The sequence below is a fragment of the Lissotriton vulgaris genome, unplaced genomic scaffold (assembly GCF_964263255.1).
Source record: "Lissotriton vulgaris unplaced genomic scaffold, aLisVul1.2 SCAFFOLD_1298, whole genome shotgun sequence".
Taxonomy (NCBI): Eukaryota; Metazoa; Chordata; class Amphibia; order Caudata; family Salamandridae; genus Lissotriton; species Lissotriton vulgaris.
The window spans coordinates 36,502-57,687 of NW_028247260.1; the positions used below are offsets into that span (position 1 = coordinate 36,502).

Sequence of the window (21,186 nt, forward strand, 5' to 3'; positions counted from 1 at the left end):
CCAATGATCAGCCTTTTCCCCAATTCTTGGGGAGAGACTGGCACCAGGTACTCCAGGTATTGATGCTACTTTTCCTGCCCACAATTACTTAACAGGTGTTCTTTCATTATCAAATTATAAAGCCCATCACAATCATGCACGTTATTAACTTTGAACCAAAGTCCTAGTGATTTCACTGAGTAATCTACAAAACCTACCCAGGCCTGACTCTGGGTTTTTTGAGCCTCCCTGAATCTGATCCTATATTCCTCAGTTGTGAGTCCAAAGTCCTCAATCAGGATACCCTTCACAAGGTCATCAAATGTAGACTCTCATTGAGTATCGAGAATCTATCCCATGAGGGGCTGCGCTGGAGTTCCACGCCTCCTCGTAGCCGGAGTTCCTGTTCCTGACTCCTCCCTCACCTCACGGTCGATGGCGATGCAGCGAGGCGTCTCTGTTGGCGTTTTCGCATGAAGCAGCTACCTGAGGAATGGCCGTTTTTCTTGCTTTCACCGGAGCTTTAGCACAGAGCAGAGCGTGGATTGAGCTGAATGTGTGAAGCTCTTCCTGAAGAGAAACGATAAGGATAACGATAAGGAGCAGTAAAAGGCATGAGGTGAGCGGCGTCTCATCTCTACGATCTCCTATGATCTGCGCTGTTACAGGATACAAAGTAACGATCGGCTGGATACTTATTAACTTTTGGGCTTTTGATATTTGAGCGGGCAGAAGATTGTGCTGGCTGATGTTTCTCTGCTTGCCTCGCACTACCCGGTAGGACTCTGCTTGCTGTGTAAAAGACTCTCTCTGCTGACGATAAGTGTGCAGCGGCTGCAGTTTGGGGGGTCTGCATGCTCTAGGAAGCGGGAAGGACAGAGAGACAATTGAAGCTTTCTGGTTAAAAGCTTTTGTTCTCCCATTTAAACAATTTTCGGGAGGTATCCCATACTGCTGTTGGCTTCCTAGTGCAGTGTTGGAGAAAACTTTATTGGTTTTTTGGTGGGATGGGCAAACAATTAAATGCCCGCGCCAAAGCGCGAATCAGACGCCAGCAATTAAAGGATGATATTGCCGCTCAAAAAAATGCTGATACAGGTGCTGGGAAAGAAGATTCGCTGGTTGATATCTCTGGAACCTCGGGTGACGAGGAGGAGGAGACGACGGATTCTGTTTTTCCTAACCCGATTCGACTGACGCCGTTGAAAACCCCGTCTCAAGAGCAAAATGATTCAGCACATGATGTAAATGGGAGTGAGATGAGCAAGGCGTTGGATAATTGCTTGCAGCCTGGGGCTTCCAAAGGTGGGGGGTCAGGGGTTGCCCCTAAAGTTGCCCCTAAAGTTACTAAAAATTTCCCATTATTTGTGAAAAAAACGGATAATTCAATGCCCGCCCCTTCTCTATCCGTGGGTTTTAGCTCAAGCCCTATGGGCTTACCAGAAGGAATGGTGGAAGGAGGGGGTGGTTCCAGTCTACCCACCATGATAAATGGGGTCAAAACTCTCCCCTCGCTGGACTTAACAGGCTCGCAAGAAAGTAATCTCATACAAGACGAAGTCTCACCCCAGATGGATCTCATAGTCTCTTCTCTCCCTGGAGTGCAAAGCCCGATTTTAGGAATGGAGACTGAGACCACAGGAGAATTCCAGATCTCGGTTAAAGACATGCTTAATATGATACTATGCGAGGTGAGGGAGATGAAGCAGTCCCAACGGTCCGATCAGGCCCTTATCAATCAAAGGCTAGACAAAATTGAAGAATCGATCTCCTCTTTTCCTGTTCGGTTACAAGAAGCGGAGACTAGGATTTCAGGCCTAGAGGATCATATGAGTGAAGTTAGAAAAGAGGTTACATCCCTTACCAAAACCTCTAAGTCACTTGAGCTAAAATTGGATGAAATGGAAAACTATAATAGGAGGTCGAACCTCAGAATCGTGGGAGTTCCCGAGAAAATCGAGGGCTCTGACATGAAACAGTGGCTTACCTCCTTTTTTCTACAGGAGGTCATTCCAGAATTCAAAGGAGACTTAACAATTACACGCGCCCATCGTGTCCCTGCACAGCCGTTTCCTAACTCCTCTTTACCGCGGACCATTCTTGTTAATTTTGCAGATATCAGAGTTAAAGAAACTATCCTCTCGAAAGCTTTTAAGCAGAGGCAATTTTCTGTTAATCCTTCCACTAAATGCCGGATCTTTTCGGATATGTCTGCCGCTGCGGCTAGGAGGAGGAAGGAATTTGTAAAAATGTTGCAACTGTTTAAAGATAGGGGCGCTCAAGCCATGATCGCTCAGCAATCAAAATTGAAAGTTTTGGTAAAGGGCAAATTTCATCTATTTGCGGATATCGATGAAGCACAGGGGCTGTTACGTATGATCTCTCAGGATCAATGAACTATGGCCGCGAGACTGTCTGTTGAATTCTAGCGCTGGGCGCATTTCTTGCTTCTTTAATTTATTTATTTCTTTCTGTTCCATGTACTATTGAAATTTGCCGGATGGCAGGATATGTTCTTTTTTTTGCTTCTTATTTTTCCTTTTGTGAGAGGGAGGGAGAGGGCAGGACTGGACTCATAGGAAGGTTAAGGGGTGCTAATTCAAGGCACCTTAAGGGTAGGGGTGGTTCCGCATGGCCGGCGTGGGGGAAGGGCCATAAAGGAAGGGGGGATTAGAGGGGTTGAGGGGGGGAGGGGAGGGCGGCAGGGGGCACAAAGTCAAAAAATGAAGTCTTGGATGTTTGTTTATAATTCACTTGTGTATAGTTGGAAGGCTAAGAATGCTATGAATACTAGATTGGTATATTTGTTGCAATGTGGGGTATTTAAACGGTTTACTACCTGCTTTGGAGCCTGGGAGTGGGTTAATTTCTGTGTTGATTTTCTATTATGGGGGTGAAAATTATTTCCTTCAACGTAAATGGCTTAAACAATAGGAAAAAAATGAGAGCAATAGAACTATGGACTAAAACCCAACAACCTGATGTGATTCTATTACAGGAGACCCATATATCTATGTCAAAAATTGAGGAATTCCCTATGTTCAAAAGTTGGGCTTCCTGTAGAGTATTCTCTTCATGTTCAGAGTCACAGAGGGGAGTGGCGTTATTTGTTAGTAAAAAATTAGAGGCCCAGATCGGTCAGGTGGAGCAAGGGGGGTCGGGCCGTTGGTGCTGGGCCACATGTATGATTCCAAATAGAATTAATCCAGTCACGTTAGTCAGTTTCTATGCTCCAACAGAGGATAGACCAGAGATATATGAAGAGCTTTTTCATTCTTTGTTGATGGCCAAGGGTGAGATCATTATTGGTGGGGATTTTAATATTACAATGAACAGAGAGCTGGATTTATCCAGCAGGTCGAAGACTCAATTCAAGCCTAAATCCCTAAGGTCCATTAGGAATAATATGTCATTATTTAACCTGTGGGACCCTTGGCGCAATCAAAATCCGGGCAAAAGAGAATATACCTGCTGGTCAGGCAGATTTAAATCCTCCTCTCTAATTGATTTTTTTCTAATTTCACGTCAGATCATTTTTTCCAAACAGACGTTGCTCCATAACGGCTTTTCGGATCATGCAATGATTATGATGGAAGTGGGATTGGGGGATAGGGTAAGAGCCCCCAAACGTTGGGTCTTTAATAAAAAATATTTAACTGATGACACTTGGGTGGCGTCTATTAAAACTGAGATAGTAGACTTTCTCTCTCGGAATATGGGAACTGCCCCCCATAACTATGTTTGGGACTCTCTTAAGGCCTATATTCGTGGCCTGGTGATTGGTAGAGATGCAGCCGATCTCTCCGTAGTTAAGAATAAGAATAGATCTCTCCAACAAAAGATTCAGGCCCTGACTGTACTCCGCCAACAAAATTCAGCCAGATCGGTTCAAGATCAATTAAACGCGGCCAAAAGAGAGCTTTCTCAGGAGCTCTATAATCAGAGTGACGAGAATTTTCGTAAGAGCTCACAAAAAATATATGAAGAGAGTAATTTTACCGGTAAACTCCTGGCGTGGCAGGCCAGAGAGCAAGCCTCGTCTAATCTCATACATTCTCTACATTCTCCAGACACTTTTAGAGATACATCGGTTCCAGCTGAAATTGGAGAAATAATGTTAGCACACTATAAGAGGATCTATAATACTCAATCAATGATAGATCATCAAAAATTATTGAAATATCTGGAAAAGTATTCTCTTCCCACTCTTTCTCTTATAGATCAAGTTAGTATGGCCATTCCATTTACTAGAGAGGAAGTAGAGAAAGTAGTCCAACAGCTCCCATTAGGGAAAGCTGCTGGCCCTGATGGGTTTCCTTCAGAGTTTTTTAAAGTATTTTTTAGTTCCTTCACAGATTTTTTTGTCCAATTATTAAACTGTATGCTGTCTGGTGGATCCGTCCCGGATTCTTTTAGGGAAGGAACAGTAGTAAGTTTTCTTAAAAAGGGTAAACCCCCCAAGGATCCGAACTCTTACAGACCCATCACGTTACTGAATACAGATTACAAAACCACCACTAAACTACTATCTACACGTTTTAATTCTTTTTCTTCAGATTTGATCCACGCAGACCAGAATGGTTTTGTTGCCGGTCGGCAACTGTTGACTAACACTCACTTTTTAACAGAGGCTTTGGATTTTTTTTGAATCACATAAGGTCCCCGCTTTAATCTTATTATTTGATGCCGAAAAAGCTTTTGATTTGGTGGTTTGGGAGACACTTTTTATTATTTTACAGCATTTTGGCATCCCAGAAGTAATTATTAATTTGATTCGGAGTCTTTACTCAGGGGCTCGGGCCAATATTATTATTAATGCTGAGTCGGTGGGACTAGTATCGGTTAAACGCGGTACTAGACAAGGCTGTCCACTTTCTCCGATATTGTTTGCTTTCTTCATCGAACCTTTAGCAACTGCAATTAGGAAAGCTCCTCTCCTATTCCCCCCTATTAATTTGATGCCTAAAATTAAACTCTACGCAGACGATATAATTTTGTTAATTAAGCCCGAAATGCAATGTCAATCTCATGCACTCCAAATATTTGAAGAGTTTGAGGCCTTGGGGGGCTATCGGATAAATAAATTAAAAAAAAACGAAATTCTAGTCTGCGGGGGTATCAACCCTGTAATTCATCCCGATTTAAGTTCATGCATTAATAACAAACCGAAAAGATATTTGGGGGTTTTGTTCTCTTCCTCAGTTGCCGATCTTTATAGTCTGAATTTTGTACCAATGCTGCAAAAGGTGCGAGCAATGTTTGAAAGATGGAATTCTTTACCTTTGACCATTATGGGTCGTGTTGCATTAATCAAGATGTCGGTCCTTCCTTTATTCAATTTTTTATTTTCAACCATATCTTGTGCTTTGCCTGGATTTTTTTTTCCAAGGTTGAATCTATGTTTTCCTCTTTTATCTGGGCAAAAAAGACGCCTCGAATTTCTCTGAATACTTTATTCGAAGATAAGGAACAAGGAGGGCTTGCCCTTCCCAATCTTAAAGATTATTATAATGCATATTTGGCTCAATTTATGAATAGATTTAAGGACAACAATCAGCAACTTTTTATAAAAAAAATTTTTGATTTGATCTGTAAAGAAACTCAGATTCCCTCCCCGCTTCAATTATTTAAATCACCAAAAACAGTCAGGTATAAGGTGCTGCACTGGTTTTTTAAGAGACGTACAGCACTCCTAAAGAGGTACTCCCTTCCATTCCTCAATACATTTTCGTCCCTTAGCTCCGTCTTTTCTTTCTTCGGAGTGGATATTAGCATGGATCTCCTAGAAAAATGGCAGAGGATAGGGTTTATGAAGCTAAGCGATTATATGGAAGATAACGCTTGGATTACGATGGCAGATATGACATCCCGGGTTCAAGGGAATTTCTTAATGCTGGGATCGTATAAGCTGATTTATGGAGTGCTGCTCCAATTAGATCCCTCACTCCTTTTTTCCCCTGTGCCGTTAGTTAATGAATTATTTTTTTTAATACAACAAAGAAAACCGGGGGAGTGGAAACGTCGCTTAACCGCGAATAGGGATCCGGACTTATGTCTTAAAGCAAGTAATAAGTGGCTAGGGCAGGAAAATTTGGTACTAACTCCTGCGGTATGGAAAAGAATCAATGTGCTGAACTTTTCTGTACTAAGAGGTGCCAATTGGCGCAGAATGCTGTTTTTTAGTAAATGGCTTCTGTATTACACTCCGGCAAGGGTTAGTAAAATGTATCCTAATTGCTCTTCCAATTGTTATAGGTGTCTGCATCATAATCCTGCTAATTGGTCTCATGTTGTTGCTCAATGCTCTAAAATTGTACCTTTCTGGGAAGAAATATTTGCATTTATGCAAAACCAGTGTAAAATCTCAATCGCGGTTAATCATAAACTGATTTTGTATGGATTTGATCCTGAATTGATGTTAGAAGGGCAACTAGTTAAACTAATATGCATTGCTATGGCTGTAGCGAGATCGTTAATTCTTCAAAATTGGTGTTTGCAATATTGCCCTAACGTACATGAATGGCGTTATAAAATGCAAAAGGTCAGAAATAGTGAGCAACTGTATGCTAAAAGAGTTGGTGCGATTCGGAAATTTGAGAAAATCTGGGGTTCTTATTTCAATTTTAATTGATTTATTCTGACTATGTTGGTTTTCCTTTTCTCTCTTTAATCTTTTTGAGATGGTCATTGTTGTGGCTCCGGAATATGGGGGGTATGTGCACATTATGGTTAGTATATGATTTGTCATTGTATGTTTCGATTTAGCTTATCCAAGACTTCAATAAAACATTCTAAAAAAAAAAAAAAAAGAGAATCTATCCCTTCACTTTGCTGAGAACATTTCCCAAAGGTTAGCACTCCACCGCTTCCTGTCGACCTGACTGCCAAGACAGGCTCCCTCAACTCCCCACTTGGTGATGTCATCATTCTCAAAGAAATTAGGGGGAATCCCTTTGGGGATCATAGAGTCAAAAGATTCTACTAGTTCCATATTTAATATTTTGCTGCCACCAGGGATGGATCCTAGGCCCATCGGAACTCTTTCTCTTTCTATGGCCAGGAGTTTAGCCTCTAAGGTTATCCTCTTGGCCAGTTTCTGAAGATCTGCATCTTCAGTCTCTTCCTCCTTAAGAATAATACCGGGGTAATGCTATCTAAAGGGTAGCGATGGTTTCTAGATCCTCGTCCTCTGGAGTTTCATCATCCTCTTCCCCACTGGGGGAAGCTTCACTTGCCAGCGCCTGTCATTCGCTTCCAGAAACTGCTGCCGATGGGCTTTTGTGTGTTTTGAACCCATGGCGAGTTTCCATGCCTCGCACAGCTCTTTGAGTTGTGACGCTCTCAGGTCAGGAAAAAGACTTTACACTTTAAAAGTGGACTCTAAGTGCAGTTTTCAGGCTGCGCACTGTTAACCTATGGAGGAAAAGAAGAATGTAAGTTTTCAGGTAAGTACACAACTTAGAGATGCTGTCTTCGGTGTTTCAGGTCAACACTAGGCAAGGTACAGATAGGCACCAAAACTGCACCACCAGCGGCACAGGGGTGGCTGGGGGCTGATGTCAGATTCAGGATCGGAGCCGAACATTAACCAGTGGAGTATGAGGGTGTTCGAAGATGCACAGCTTACAGGTAAGTAAAGGGGTGTCAGGGGTCGATCTCCTTAAGTTAAGGAAAGTATAAGGGGGGACACAAGGCAGCACAAAACGTACACACTCAGTGGCACAGGGGCGGCCGCCGGCTGCAGAGTGCCAACATACGTGCGCCAGGAGTGCAATAAAATTCAATGGGGGTGACCGAGTTTGAAGAATAGGCTGCAGCCTCAGGCCAGGAGGCCAGGAGAAGAGATCCCACGTCTGCCCAGGTAAGAAGAGATGCTGGGAGACATAGGGACACCATTGGTTAAGGTCCCCAAGACTCAGGGGCTTCAGTTGCAGGGGTGTCCTTAGGCATCAGAAAACTCTTACCAGGCAGGTCGGCATCAGGGGCAGTCTTCGGACTGAGACTGCAGGGATCGAGATGGAGTCTGGCTCAGAGTCGCTGGAGAACCTATGCAGGACCGGTGGGCCACTTGGACTTGGATCGTGGGTGTCCAGTGCAGACATGGATCATGCAGCAGTTTTGTGGTCCCTCAGGACAGGATTCTTGAGCTTTAAAGTTGGTTTCTTCTTGGACAGGTCCTCAGTCCATGGGAGATTTAGAATCTTTATTGAAGTCAGGTAATTCTCCCAGGGTTTTGGAGGTCGCTGGTCCTGCAAGACGAGTCGTCTTTTTGTAGCAGAGGCAAAAGGGAGCAGACAAGCCGGCAGGGCTGGCACAGAGTCAATCATGGTTCTTCTACTTTTTCGCTAGTACGGCTCTGTGGTGTTTGAGCTTTGTAGGTTGTCGTAGATCTACTTTCAGAGTCTTGGGAAGCAACCTAAATACTAGATTCAGGGGCATTACAGGAGAGTAACAAGTAGGGCGCAATGGGTTCCTTGCCTGGGATGTGTATACCAAATAATATCCCTCCCTCCTGTGGAAGGGGGCATTGCCTTAGCCCTGGTGGATAAGTCCCACCATCTTCAAGATGGTGGACACTGACAAATGTGCTTTATTTTGCATCCTGCACCAGAGGGTTGGAGTTGGCAAAGGGAGGCACACCTCCTATTCACATTTGGTTTTCTCACTTGTTCGCTGTTAAACCTGACACTCTTGGCGTGGTTTTCCCCTATCTTTTTGCCTCTGCCTCCTGTATTTTTGATGCTGTGCTGGATTTCGGTTTTGCTGGTTTAAATGCTTTGGACACTCTGCCACTGCTGATCAGCGCCAGAGTGTAAGTGCTCCCTATGGAAATGGTCATATTGATTGGATGTACCTGATTGGCATATTTGTATCACCACGAAGTCCCTAGTAAAGTGCACTGGATGTGCCAGGGCTGGTGATGACAGATGCTACTAGGGCCGGATATATGATGTTACAACGCAGACTTTTACACCGCATACCGTTACAACGCGGTTTTTACAACGCGGATACTGTAACAACGCATGTATTTACAACGCATTTTTTTACAACGCAGGTACCGTTACAACGCAGACCATTACAACGTAAGTATTGGTAAGTATATATTAATATTAATAATATAATAGTAACTTAATTTTAAAAATATAATTTTATGTAATTTTAAATAATTAAATTCCCATTAATTAATTTAAATTTAAATTAATATTACTTTATTTTTACCATGTACCCCTGTACCCCAGAAACAAAAAACTGACCCTAAACCCCAAAAATAAATTAAAGTAATTTTATGAAATATAATTTAAATTAATTATTGTAAATTAAAAAAATTATAACTTTATTTTTACCCTGTACCCCTGTACCCCAAAAACTCAAAACTGACCCTCAACCCCAAAAATAATGCAATGTAATTTAATTTAATTTATTTACTATTAAATAATTTAATTTAAAATTAAATTTAATTTATTTTTACCCTGTACCCCAAAAACTGAAAACTGACCCTGAACCCAAAAAATACCCCTTTAACCAAAAACTGAAAACTGACCCTGAACCCTAAAAATACCCCTTTACCCAAAAACTGAAAACTGACCCTGAACCCTAAAAATACCCCTTTACCCAAAAACTAAAAACTGACCCTGAACCCTAAAAATACCCCTTTACCCAAAAACTGAAAACTGACCCTGAACCCTAAAAATACCCCTTTACCCAAAAACTAAAAACTGACCCTGAACCCTAAAAATACCCCTTTACCCAAAAACTGAAAACTGACCCTGAACCCTAAAAATACCCCTTTACCCAAAAACTAAAAACTGACCCTGAACCCTAAAAATACCCCTTTACCCAAAAACTGAAAACTGACCCTGAACCCTAAAAATACCCCTTTACCCAAAAACTGAAAACTGACCCTGAACCCTAAAAATACCCCTTTACCCAAAAACTGAAAACTGACCCTGAACCCTAAAAATACCCCTTTACCCAAGAACTGAAAACTGACCCTGAACCCTAAAAATACCCCTTTACCCAAAAACTGAAAACTGACCCTGAACCCTAAAAATACCCCTTTACCCAAAAACTGAAAACTGACCCTGAACCCTAAAAATACCCCTTTACCCAAAAACTGAAAACTGACCCTGAACCCTAAAAATACCCCTTTACCCAAAAACTAAAAACTGACCCTGAACCCTAAAAATACCCCTTTACCCAAAAACCCAAAACTATCCCTAAACCCTAAAAATACCCCTTTACCCCAAACATATAACATTTAAAATATAACCATATACTTACCAATACTTACGTTGTAATGGTATGCGTTGTAAAGGTACCTGCGTTGTAAAAAAATGCGTTGTAAAAACATGAGTTGTAACAGTATCTGCGTTGTAATGGATGCGTTGTAACAGTAGTGCGTTGTAAAAAATGCGTTGTAACAGGTGCACACCACTAGGGCCTGCATCACTGATTTTGCCACCCACATGAGTAGCCCTAAAATGGTGTCTCAGACCTGCCACCGCAGTGCCTGTGTGCAGTCAGTGAACCACCATGTCCGCCTGGTCCGTGTCCCCGCAGGCTGGGCCTAACCCTTCCCTTTTTGTGCACATTGGTCACCCCTATGGAAAGCTCAAGGTACCCCCTTGGGCAGGGTGCAGTGTATATGAAAGGTAGAGCATGTACTAGTGCAGGTAACATGCTCTGGTAGTGAGCAGCAGCCATTTTGTGTGCTCACTGCTGCAAGGTTATCTTGCTCCATAGATTAACATGGGGGAGGCTGGTCCCAATGGATACCAGCCTATCTTCCCACATGAACAAGATGGGACATAAGTGATTGATATCCCTGAACTCAGAATTTAATAACACATCTTTTAGGAAAGGTTGTTTTTAAATTCTGTGTTTGAGAACAGTACTTTTACAAAGTGGCTGTTCTCTTGTCTAACTTTTCTGTGTGCCTGGGCCTGCTTGTGGATTGACTGTCTGGTTTGAGGGTGACAGGGGCTGCAGAGCCCCCAGGAGGTTGTCTGAGTCAGCCCGTGGTTGAATGACTGCATCTGCAACTAGAGTAATGGGAGGAGATAGCACCTGGGAGTGAATAGGGCTGTGCCTGCCTGCCACAATGCTGGCTCCACCTCCTGCTGGGCGGCTGTCACCTCTGTCCCTCACACTGAAAGGAAGGAAGAAGCCAGGAAGCCCAAATGCTCCAGCAACACCCAGAACTGGTTTAGACCGGGCTCAGGGCTCACTTGCACAAAGACTTCAAAGACTTTTTGGAGTATAAGAGAAGGACCCCTGACAACAGATTTTCAAATTCTACAATCAAGAGGAACCTCTGCCAGAAGAAGAACGGCTGGAGAAACTAAGGAAGACTGCACTTGCTGTGTGCTCTGGGGCTCACCTGTTTTGCTGTTCACCTGAAGGAGAGAAGAAGGGGACTTTGCTGTGTGCTGTGACCCATGCCTGCTTGACCTACAAGACTTTGCTGTCTGCTGTGTCTTCAAAAGAATCTCCAAGGGCCTGAGAAGAGCTGGCCTCCTGTTTTGCAACTCAGGGACAGAAAAGTTGACAAAGACTGCGAGAAACTGCTTTGCCTCCTGAAGCTGCGATATACTACTGAGATCGTGGGCTGCTTGTGTGCCCCTAGGCCAGAGCCTCTGCTGTTTGACCCGTGTGGTGCGCTGGCTGCTATCTAACCAGATCGAGAGTGCCGCGTTCATAATTGCCGCCAGCCCGGGGAACCTGACATGGGCCGAGATCTCTCTCACCAGCCACCGACTCTGGGCCTAAGATTCAGCCTGCAACCACCCCTGTCAGCCGTACCTCGAGCTGCACCCCTGAGGTCGGGATCCCAGAAGCGTACGGCCGTCCAGACCTCTTCACCGGCATCACCGCCACGGCTCGAGGGCTCCGCTTCAGCATCGAAGGAGCTGCGCCCGGATTGGCCGACGGAGAAGAGCCCCCTCAGCAGCACCAAGGCTGGGCCCGTCAGAGCCGCGCTGCGATTGGTCCGCAGGCCGGCGCGTCATGGGCCATCTAGCACGCTGATTGGAGTCCGCAGCACCGCGTCATAGTTAGCTCGCTCCCTGATAGGCTGCTGGGCTGACTCGTGCTCCGATTGGCTGGTGCAGCGTGGGCCCCCACAAAGGATCGTCGGAGCGGGACAGCGGAAGGAGACCGACCCCTGAGTGACCAGAGGCCGTATTGTGGAGACCTACTCTAGAAAATACCTGCGAGCTGCTGCCCCGAGTATCTCAAGGTAAAAGCGCGCGCTCAGCGCCACAGGGGTGATACCAGCTCGGCAGTGAGATAGCCGGTAGCTTCTGTGACCGGCGAGGGAGTTAGGGACTGCCCCTGCATTTTGCTTCATAGTCTCCACGGTGCTCACTCCTCGCTCGCGCTCTCTAGGAGAATAGGCAGCTAAGACCTTGTGGGAAGCAGAAACCTAGTGACTGTTGTAAAAAAAAAGACTTGTTGCCACAAAGAGCGGATCCCAAGCTAAAGAGACCCTTCCAGACTTCGTGTTGATTTGGCATATGGAAAACCCTCCTTTTACCTGTGGATTTATCCCTCTTGTTCTGCTGACTGTGGGCTTTACCGTTTTGATTTCAAAACTACCTAAACTAGATAAAGTTATATTTTTATATATACTTACCTGTGTGGTCTCAGTTTGTGGTATACTTTGGGGTCATTGTGGATGTTGAATGAAAATACTACACACATAACCTTGGGGATAAGCCTGCCTGCTCGTGCCAAGCTACCTAGGGGGTGAGCAGGGGTTATCTACAGTGTGTATCCCTTTACCCTGACTAGAAGCAAGGGTCCCTATTTGGACAAAGGTACTTACCTCTGCCAACTAGAGACCCCCAGTTCTAACATTGTTGGACAGCGGTGAGGATTTGAACTAAGTATTTGCACTTGACCTGCAGTGATTTTGTGTACACCACTAGCCTAGTTTAGCAGCCACATATTGCGCCTATTTTTTTGGGTGAACCCTATTTTTGGAACCATCATGTCTCTGAAAGGAGCAAGCGAAGGAGTAGAATTGAATTTGAGATTCAGGAGTTGCTCTCATATAAAAAGTAGCAACTGAAGCAATTCTGCAAACAGCTTGGATGCCCAGTGAAGGGCAGCGCAAACAAGGAAGAGCTACAAAAAGCTCTAAGGGCCTGGTGGGAGGCCAAACATGTTGAGTCAGAGGATGTTATTGGAGACAGGGATGCACAGGAGATTGGTTTTGAATCCCAGGATTTACCAGTGAATAGGCCAAGGTGTACATACCCAAAGATTTGGTGCAGAATTATCAGAGGGGTGAGGATATTTATGCGTTGTTTAGATCCTATGAGCTTGCCTTGAAGATGAATGAAGTGCCTGAGAAGAGTTGGGGGGCAGGTTTGTGGAAGCATTTTGAGGCCTCTGGGAGGGATGTCTTGGCACCCTTAGAAGCAGCAGGTACCTTAACCTACCCCGCTATGAAGGAGGCTTTATGCCTCAGGTATGGGCTTACTCCAGAACAGTAACGCCAGAAGTTTAGGAACGTCAAGAAACTTGATTCTAGTATCTGGGTGGAGTGTGTGAGTATGTACACGTGTGCACTGGAAGGTTGGATAAAGGGCAGCAAAGTTACTGATTATGTGGGGTTGTGTCACTTGATTAGTTGGGAGCACTTGAGTAGGCCTTGTGTTCCAGAGCTGCGCCAGCATCTTTTAGACAACAAGTTAACTGATCCCAGTGAGCTTGCTAAGGAGGCGGATCGCTGGACTAGCACCAGGGTCCACAAGGGGGTGGTAAGTACCCCAGCCAAGGGTGGACAGTGTCCCCAGCAGAAGGGTGGAGAGGACAAAGGTAACCGTAAGGAGTTTTCTAAAGGGCCCCAAAATAATTCCCAGGAGAAGGAGTGCTAACACCCCAAGCCTAAGGAGTCTTGGCCCCCTAAGGGCAGACAGGACAACAGAGCTCAGCATACTTGCTATGCATGTAGAGAGGTGGGGCACATTGCCCCTAAATGTCCCAACAAACCTCCAGCACCCACTGGTGCTCCAGCCCCAGGGTAAGCCAGTGTAGCTTCGGGAGGGGATTTGATTTTCAGTAGGGAGGAGGGGTTAGCAGTGATGACCCTTGTCTCTTTAGGAGACCAAGAGATGGTCCAGGAAACCTTGCTGCCCCTTAACACTAAAAAATACAGGCAGAAGGTGACCATCAATGGAAAAGAGATAGAGGCTCTGAGAGACACAGGGGCCAGCTTGTCATCTGTAAGGTGTCAGTGGGTGTCTGAAGACCAGAACAATCCCAATGTACCCCGTCCTGTGGTGGCAGCTGACAGTTCAGTGCGCATCTGCAAGTTGGCACCTGTTCCTTTTGAATGGGGGGAAGTCTCTGGTCTTTTAGAGGTTGTTGTCAGTGATGCCTTGCCTGTAGACTGTCTATTAGGTAACGACCTGGAGAGTTCTCCATGGAGGGATGTAGAGCACAGAACTCATTTGGAGAGGTTGGGCTTGCCTGCATGGATCTGTGTGACCACACGTGCTATGGCAGCCAGTAGGAGTGAATCAGCAGAACTGGAGCCTGGAACAATGGCCCAGGGACCTTCCAGGAGAGGAAGAGGCAGAGGGCGCGGGAAACCAGCCCCCGCCGTTCCCACGGTCCAGGAAGAAGCAGAGCCTGAGGGGGATGCCCTGGAACCTACAGGGGAGCAGGTGGCCGAACTGGGAGAATTACCTGACCTGACCCATTGGCAGCAAGAGGGTGGTCCCTCCAGGGAGGAGTTCTGCCAAGCGCAGAAGGAATGCCCTTCCCTCATTGGTGTGCAGCAGCAGGCTGCAGATCCGGCAGCAGGCCTAGGGTCCAAGGAGCATTTTGTTTACTGGGAAGATGACTTACTTTATAGTGAGCCTAAGTTCACTGAGCCCGGTGCAGCCCATGTGCTGGTGGTACCCGAGCGCTTCAGGAACTTCCTAATGGGTCTGGCTCATGACGTGCCTCTCGCAGGACATCTGGGGCAAGACAAGACCTATCACAGGCTTGTCACCCACTTTTATTGGCCCCAGATGAAGAAGCACGTCAGTGCCTTTTGTAAGTCTTGACAAACCTGTCAGGCCAGTGGCTAAAGCGGAGGGAAGTGCCTGGCACCCCTCCAACCCTTTCCTGTAGTGAGCACCCCTTTTGAGCGAGTGGGCATCGACATTGTGGGGCCCCTGGACCCCAAGACAGCCTTAGGCAACATGTTTATCCTGGTCTTGGTGGACCATGCCACCCGGTACCCGGAAGCAGTCCCTCTCAGGACAATCACAGCCCCCGTGGTGGGCCGTGCATTGATTGGGATCTTTTCCCGAGTGGGGTTCCCCAGAGAGGTGGTCTCCGACCGGGGTACCAACTTCATCTCTAGGTACATGAAGTATCTGTGGGAGGAGTGTGGGGTGACATACAAGTTCACCACTCCTTACCACCCTCAAGGAAATGGGTTGGTTTAAAGGTTCAACCGCACCCTAAAAGGTATGATTATGGGCCTAGAAGAACCCATGAGACGGAAGTGGGATGTCTTGTTACCATGCCTGTTGTTTGCCTACAGGGAGGTGCCTCAGAAATCCTTAGGGTTCAGTCCCTTTGAATTACTGTATGGCCACCTTGTCAGAAGACCTTTCACTCTGGTGAAAGAGGGGTGGGAGAAATCCCGTGGGAAAACCCCCCAGGATGTGTTCAGCTATGTGCTGGCCATCCGCAACCAGACAAAGCACTTCAGGAAGCTCGCTCAAGAGAACCTGGAGGCTAGCCAGGAGGAAATGAAAAGACTGTACGACCAGAATACCACTCTGGTTGAGTTTCACCCTGGTCAGAAAGTGTGGGTGATGGCGCCGGTGGAGCCTTGCGCGCTCATTGACAAGTGGACCGGGCCATATGAGGTGGTAGAGCGCAAGAGCGAAGTTACCTACCTCGTTAACATGAAGACTCCCAGGCAGCCCCTGCGAGTGTTGCACCTGAACCGCCTCAAACCCCACTTTGAGAGGTCTGAAGTGACTATGCTCATGGCTACAGATGCTGGAGGGTAAGAGGATAGTGATCATCTCCCTGACCTCCTGCCAGCCAAGGAGCAAGACGGGTCAGTGGATGGTGTGGTCCTCTCGCCCACCCTGACCCCAGAGCAGCAGAGGAACTGTCGCCAGGTCTTGGGTCAGTTCGCCTCCCAGTTCCATCTGACCCCAGGTGTCACCAACTGGTGCGTCCACAATGTGGACACTGGAGATAGTCTGCCTGTGAAGCAAACATTTTACAGCGTGGCTGACAAGGTCAGAGCCAGCATCAAGGAAGAGGTTTCCAAGATGTTGGCACTAGGGGTAATGGAGCCCTCCAGCAGCCCCTGGGCTAGCCCAGTGGTCTTAGTGCCTAAGAAAGCTGGTACACCCGGTGACCCCCCAGAACTCCGGTTCTGCGTGGACTACCGTGGGCTCAATGCGGTCACCAAAACTGACGCACACCCCATCCCCAGAGCTGATGAGCTCGTGGATCGGTTGGGAGCTACCCAGTCCCTCAGCACCTTTGATTTGACTTCAGGGTACTGGCAGATTGCCTTAACTGAGGGGGCCAAGGAGAGGTCAGCATTTTCAACACCAGAGGAGCACTTCCAGTTCCGCGTCATGCCCTTTGGGTTGAAAAATGCCCCTGCCACATTCCAGAGACTGGTCAACCAGGTACTGGCCGCGCTGCAGCAATTCAGCGCTGCATACCTGGATGACATTCCTGTGTTCAGCTCCACTTGGGAGGAACACCTGCAACACCTCTTCGAAGTGTTGAAGGCCCTGCAGAAGGCAGGCCTCACTATCAAGGCCAGGAAGTGCCATATAGGGTAGGGATCAGTAGTGTACTTGGGACACCAGGTTGGGAGCGGCCAGGTGGCGCCCCTACAGGCAAAGATTGATACCATTCTGGCTTGGGAGCCCCCCAAGACCCAGACAGAGGTGAGAGCCTTCCTAGGCCTCACCGGGTATTACAGACGGTTCGTCAAAGGATATGGCACCATTGTTGCCCCTTTGACAGAACTAACCTCTAGAAATCAGCCCAGAAAATGAATTAGACCGAGACCTGTCAAACTGCTTTTGATGCCCTGAAAACTGCCATGTGCACAGCTCCGGTGCTTAAGGCACCTGACTTTTCCAGTGAGTTCATAGTGCAGACAGACGCTTCAGAGCAAGGCATGGGAGCAGTACTCTCACAGATCAACGACGAGGGCGGAGACCAACCTGTAGCTTTCATTAGTAGGAGGCTACTCCCCAGGGAACAGAGATGGAGTGCGATTGAAAGGGAGGCTTTCGCTATGGTCTGGGCTCTGAAGAAGCTGAGGCCCTACCTGTTTGGGACTCACTTCCGTGTTCAGACCGACCACAGGCCCCTCAGATGGTTAATGCAGATGAGGGGTGAAAACCCAGAACTGTTGAGGTGGTCCATTTCCCTACAGGAAATGGACTTTACGGTGGAACACCGCCCTGGTACAGAACACCCCAACGCTGATGGTCTGTCCAGATTCTTCCGCCTTAGTGAAGAGGACTCCCAAGAGGTTGGGTAGTTCTCCCCACTTTCAACTGAAGGGGACACGTGTTAGACCTGACACCCTTGGCGTGGTTTTCCCCTTTCTTTTTGTCTCTGCCTCCTGTATTTTTGATGCTGTACTGGATTTCGGTTTTGCTGGTTTAAATGCTTTGGACACTTTGCCACTGCTGATCAGTGCCAGAGTGTAAATGCTCCCTATGGAAATTATCATATTGATTGGATGTACCTGATTGGCATATTTGTATCACCACGAAGTCCCTAGTAAAGTGCACTGGATGTGCCAGGGCTGGTGATGACAGATGCTACTAGTGGGCCTGCAGCACTGATTGTGTCAGCCACATGAGTAGCCCTAAAATGGTGTCTCAGGCCTGCCAGCGCAGGGCCTGTGTGCAGTCAGTGGACTGCCATGTCCGCCTGGCCAGTGTCCCCACTGGCTGGGCCTAACCCTTCCCTTTATGTACACATTGGTCACCCCTATGGAAGGCTCAAGGTACCCCCCTGGGCAGGGTGCAGTGTATAGGAAAGGTAGAGCATGTACTAGTGCAGTTAACATGCTCTGGTAGTGAACAACAGCCATTTTGTGTGCTCACTGCTGCAAGGTTATCTTGCTCCATAGACTAACATGGGGGAGGCTGGTCCCAATGGATACCAGCCTATCTTCCCACAGGAACAATATGGGACATAAGTGATTGATATCCCTGAACTCAGAATTTAATAACACATCTTTTAGGAAAGGTTGTTTTTAAATGTTGTGTTTGAACAGTACTTTTAGAAAGTGGCTGTTCTCTTGTCTAACCTTTCTGTGTGCCTGGGCCTGCTTGTGGATTGTCTGTCTGGTTTGAGGGTGACAGGGGCTGGGGAGCCCCCAGGAGGTTGTCTGAGTCAGCCCGTGGTTGAATGACTGCATCTGCAACTAGAGTGGTGGGAGGAGATAGCACTTGGGAGTGAATAGGGCTGTGCCTGCCTGCCACAATTCTGGCTCCACCTCCTGCTGGGCGGCTGTCGCCTCTGCCCCTCACACTGAAAGGAAGGAAGAAGCCAGGAAGCCCAAATGCTCCAGCAACACCGAGAACTGGTTTAGACCGGGCTCAGGGCCCACTTGCACAAAGACTTCAAAGACTTTTAGGGGTATAAGAGTAGGACCCCTGACAACAGATTTTGAGATTCTACAATCAAGAGGAACCTCTGCCAGAAGAAGAACCGCTGGAGAAACTAAGGAAGACTGCCCTTGCTGTGTGCTCTGGGGCTGACCTGTTTTGCTGTTCACCTGAAGGAGAGAAGAAGGGGACTTTGCTGTGTGTTGTGACCTCTGCCTGCTTGACCTACAAGACTTTGCTGAGTGCTGTGTCTTCAAAAGAATCTCCAAGGGCCTGAGAAGAGCTGGCCTCCTGTTTTGCAACTCAGGGACAGAAAAGTTGCCAAAGACTGCGAGAAACTGCTTTGCCTCCTGAAGCTGCGATATACTACTGAGATCGTGGGCTGCTTGTGTGCCCCTAGGACAGAGCCTCTGCTGTTTGACCCGTGTGGCGCGCTGGCTGCTATCTAACCAGATCGAGAGTGCCGCGTTCATAATTGCCGCCAGCCCGGGGAACCTGACGAGGGCCGAGATCTCTCTCACCAGCCACCAACTCTGGGCCTAAGATTCAGCCTGCAACCACCCCTCTCAGCCGTACCTCGAGCTGCACGCCCGAGGCCGGATCCCAATCTTAAATACCATGTAGACATATTGTCAATTACTCTAACTCCATTACAGGACACCCCCACGGGAACACCCCGTGTAACACCAGACTTAGGGGTGCACAATGAGGAAGGTAGTCCCCTAGAATTGAACCCTGATGTAAGTCTGATGACAGATTTTGTTACATTTGGCTCCATTATGCCTTGGAATATTGCGGGGCTGAGTACCAAGGTACAAAGCTCAGGGTGGGCTCTGTTTGTTAGCCAGTTTACCATTTGTATATTTCAAGAAACGTGGCTCCTTTACCCCCAGTACTTTCCAGAGTTTCTAAATTTTAGTGTCTCCGTTGAAAAAAGTGATAGAGGACGACCCTTTGGTGGATTAACCATTTGGGTCAAACAAGATTCGTGAATCATTGTAAAGGAGCTTATCTCGAATCATAAGGATATACAGATTGTCTCCCTTACGCTTAATCAGTCTAAACCCTTAGACATTTACAATGTGTATGCTAGGAGCACAGGGGGGCGGAAGTCTGACACCCTTGCAGTCCTCGATGGCCTTATCGAAAAATTCTCTGCACATTCACGTTTGATTGTTGCAGGAGATTTTAATGTACATTTTGAACCTTTGTCAAGTGGTGATCCATACTTTGTAGATGAGCAAGATAGCAAATGGGGGGTCCCTAAACTGGAACTGGACCCAGTGAAAATATGGACTGAGCTGGTGATCCAGATTAACTCTACTTGCTTAAATAAAGGATTAAGGGCCGCCAATGGCAGAACCTCCAAAGATGCGGCCACATTTAAGAGCGGCAACAGAGAAAGTAGTATTGACTACATATTAGTTCATCTTGAGTTGTGGCACAACCTGGAGGATATGGTGGTTGTTGACCACCTTGAAAGTGACCAGAACCCCCTATGTATGACCTTTTCCTATTGGGAAGCGCCAGTGACAACAGAGGTCCGAAGTGATGCAAGCTCCCAAACCGTTCTTCTTGCAAATGATGAGCGTCACTTGAAGTGGGCAAAAGTTGCCGAAAGCCAATCAAACATTAACTTTATTTTAAAGAACTTAGAGCAAGCAAATATGGAATTGAGTGCCTGCACCAATGCCGAACCTTCAACCCCAGAGAGAGACAGTGCAAACAAGGTGCACAAAACTTTCTTTTCACTAATAAAAGGTCTATTTGTTAAAAGAAACAACCCGAACAAAGCTATGACTGATAAATCTTCAAGGTGGTATAACAAAGAATGCAGGAAGGCACGGCTGGATCTAGGGAAGGCCATTAAAACTGGATCCAGTGTCAATGTTCGTATAGCTAGGAGCGCGTATAAAACTGTCATCCAAAAATCTAAGCGCGCCTGGGATGTAAAAAAATGGGAGGAGCTTAAGGAGGCTAGTTCAATTAAGAATTCCAAACAATTTTGGGACTTGTTGAAATGGGTATCTGAAGGCCGCCCAGAAAAACCCCAAAATTGGGTAGCCCAGGATAATTGGGTAGCTCACTTTAGGCCCCAATACGCCAAAGGGTTGGAATTACCATCAGAAAAGAAGAAGGGATTGTATACACCCCCTGGGTGGAAGATGCGTTTACCATTTTGGATATCCAACATGCATTGGACTCTATTACAACTGGAAGGGCACCAGGAATTGATGGTGTCCCGGCTGACATCTTCCTAAACAACAGAGAACTCTGGGTGAAGTATATATTATTACTGGCAAATATGATAGACAGTGGATCCCCAATACCCGAATCCTGGAATGGGGCGGAAATAATCCCTGTTTTCAAAAAGGGTGAGAAATCGCTCCCAGGCAATTATCGCCCGATCAGTCTAATTGATACCATCCAGAAGATCTACGGTAGACTGGTACTAAATAAAGTCCTCGAGTGGGAGCGTGAGATGAATATTCTGTCTCACCTTCAAGCGGGATTTAGAGCCTGTATAAGCACAGTTGATCAAGTTCTACACTTTGCCATGCTTTATTGGAAGGTTGTTCAACTGAGGGGT

The 21,186-nt window shown here is 46.7% G+C and overlaps 1 pseudogene across 1 annotated transcript in view; it reads right to left on the bottom strand.

Moving 5' to 3' along the window:
- LOC147665197 (NACHT, LRR and PYD domains-containing protein 12-like) overlaps positions 1–21,186 on the bottom strand; it is a 348,972-nt pseudogene that overhangs the window by 34,287 nt on the left and 293,499 nt on the right. The gene's annotated exons all lie outside the window — the stretch shown is intronic.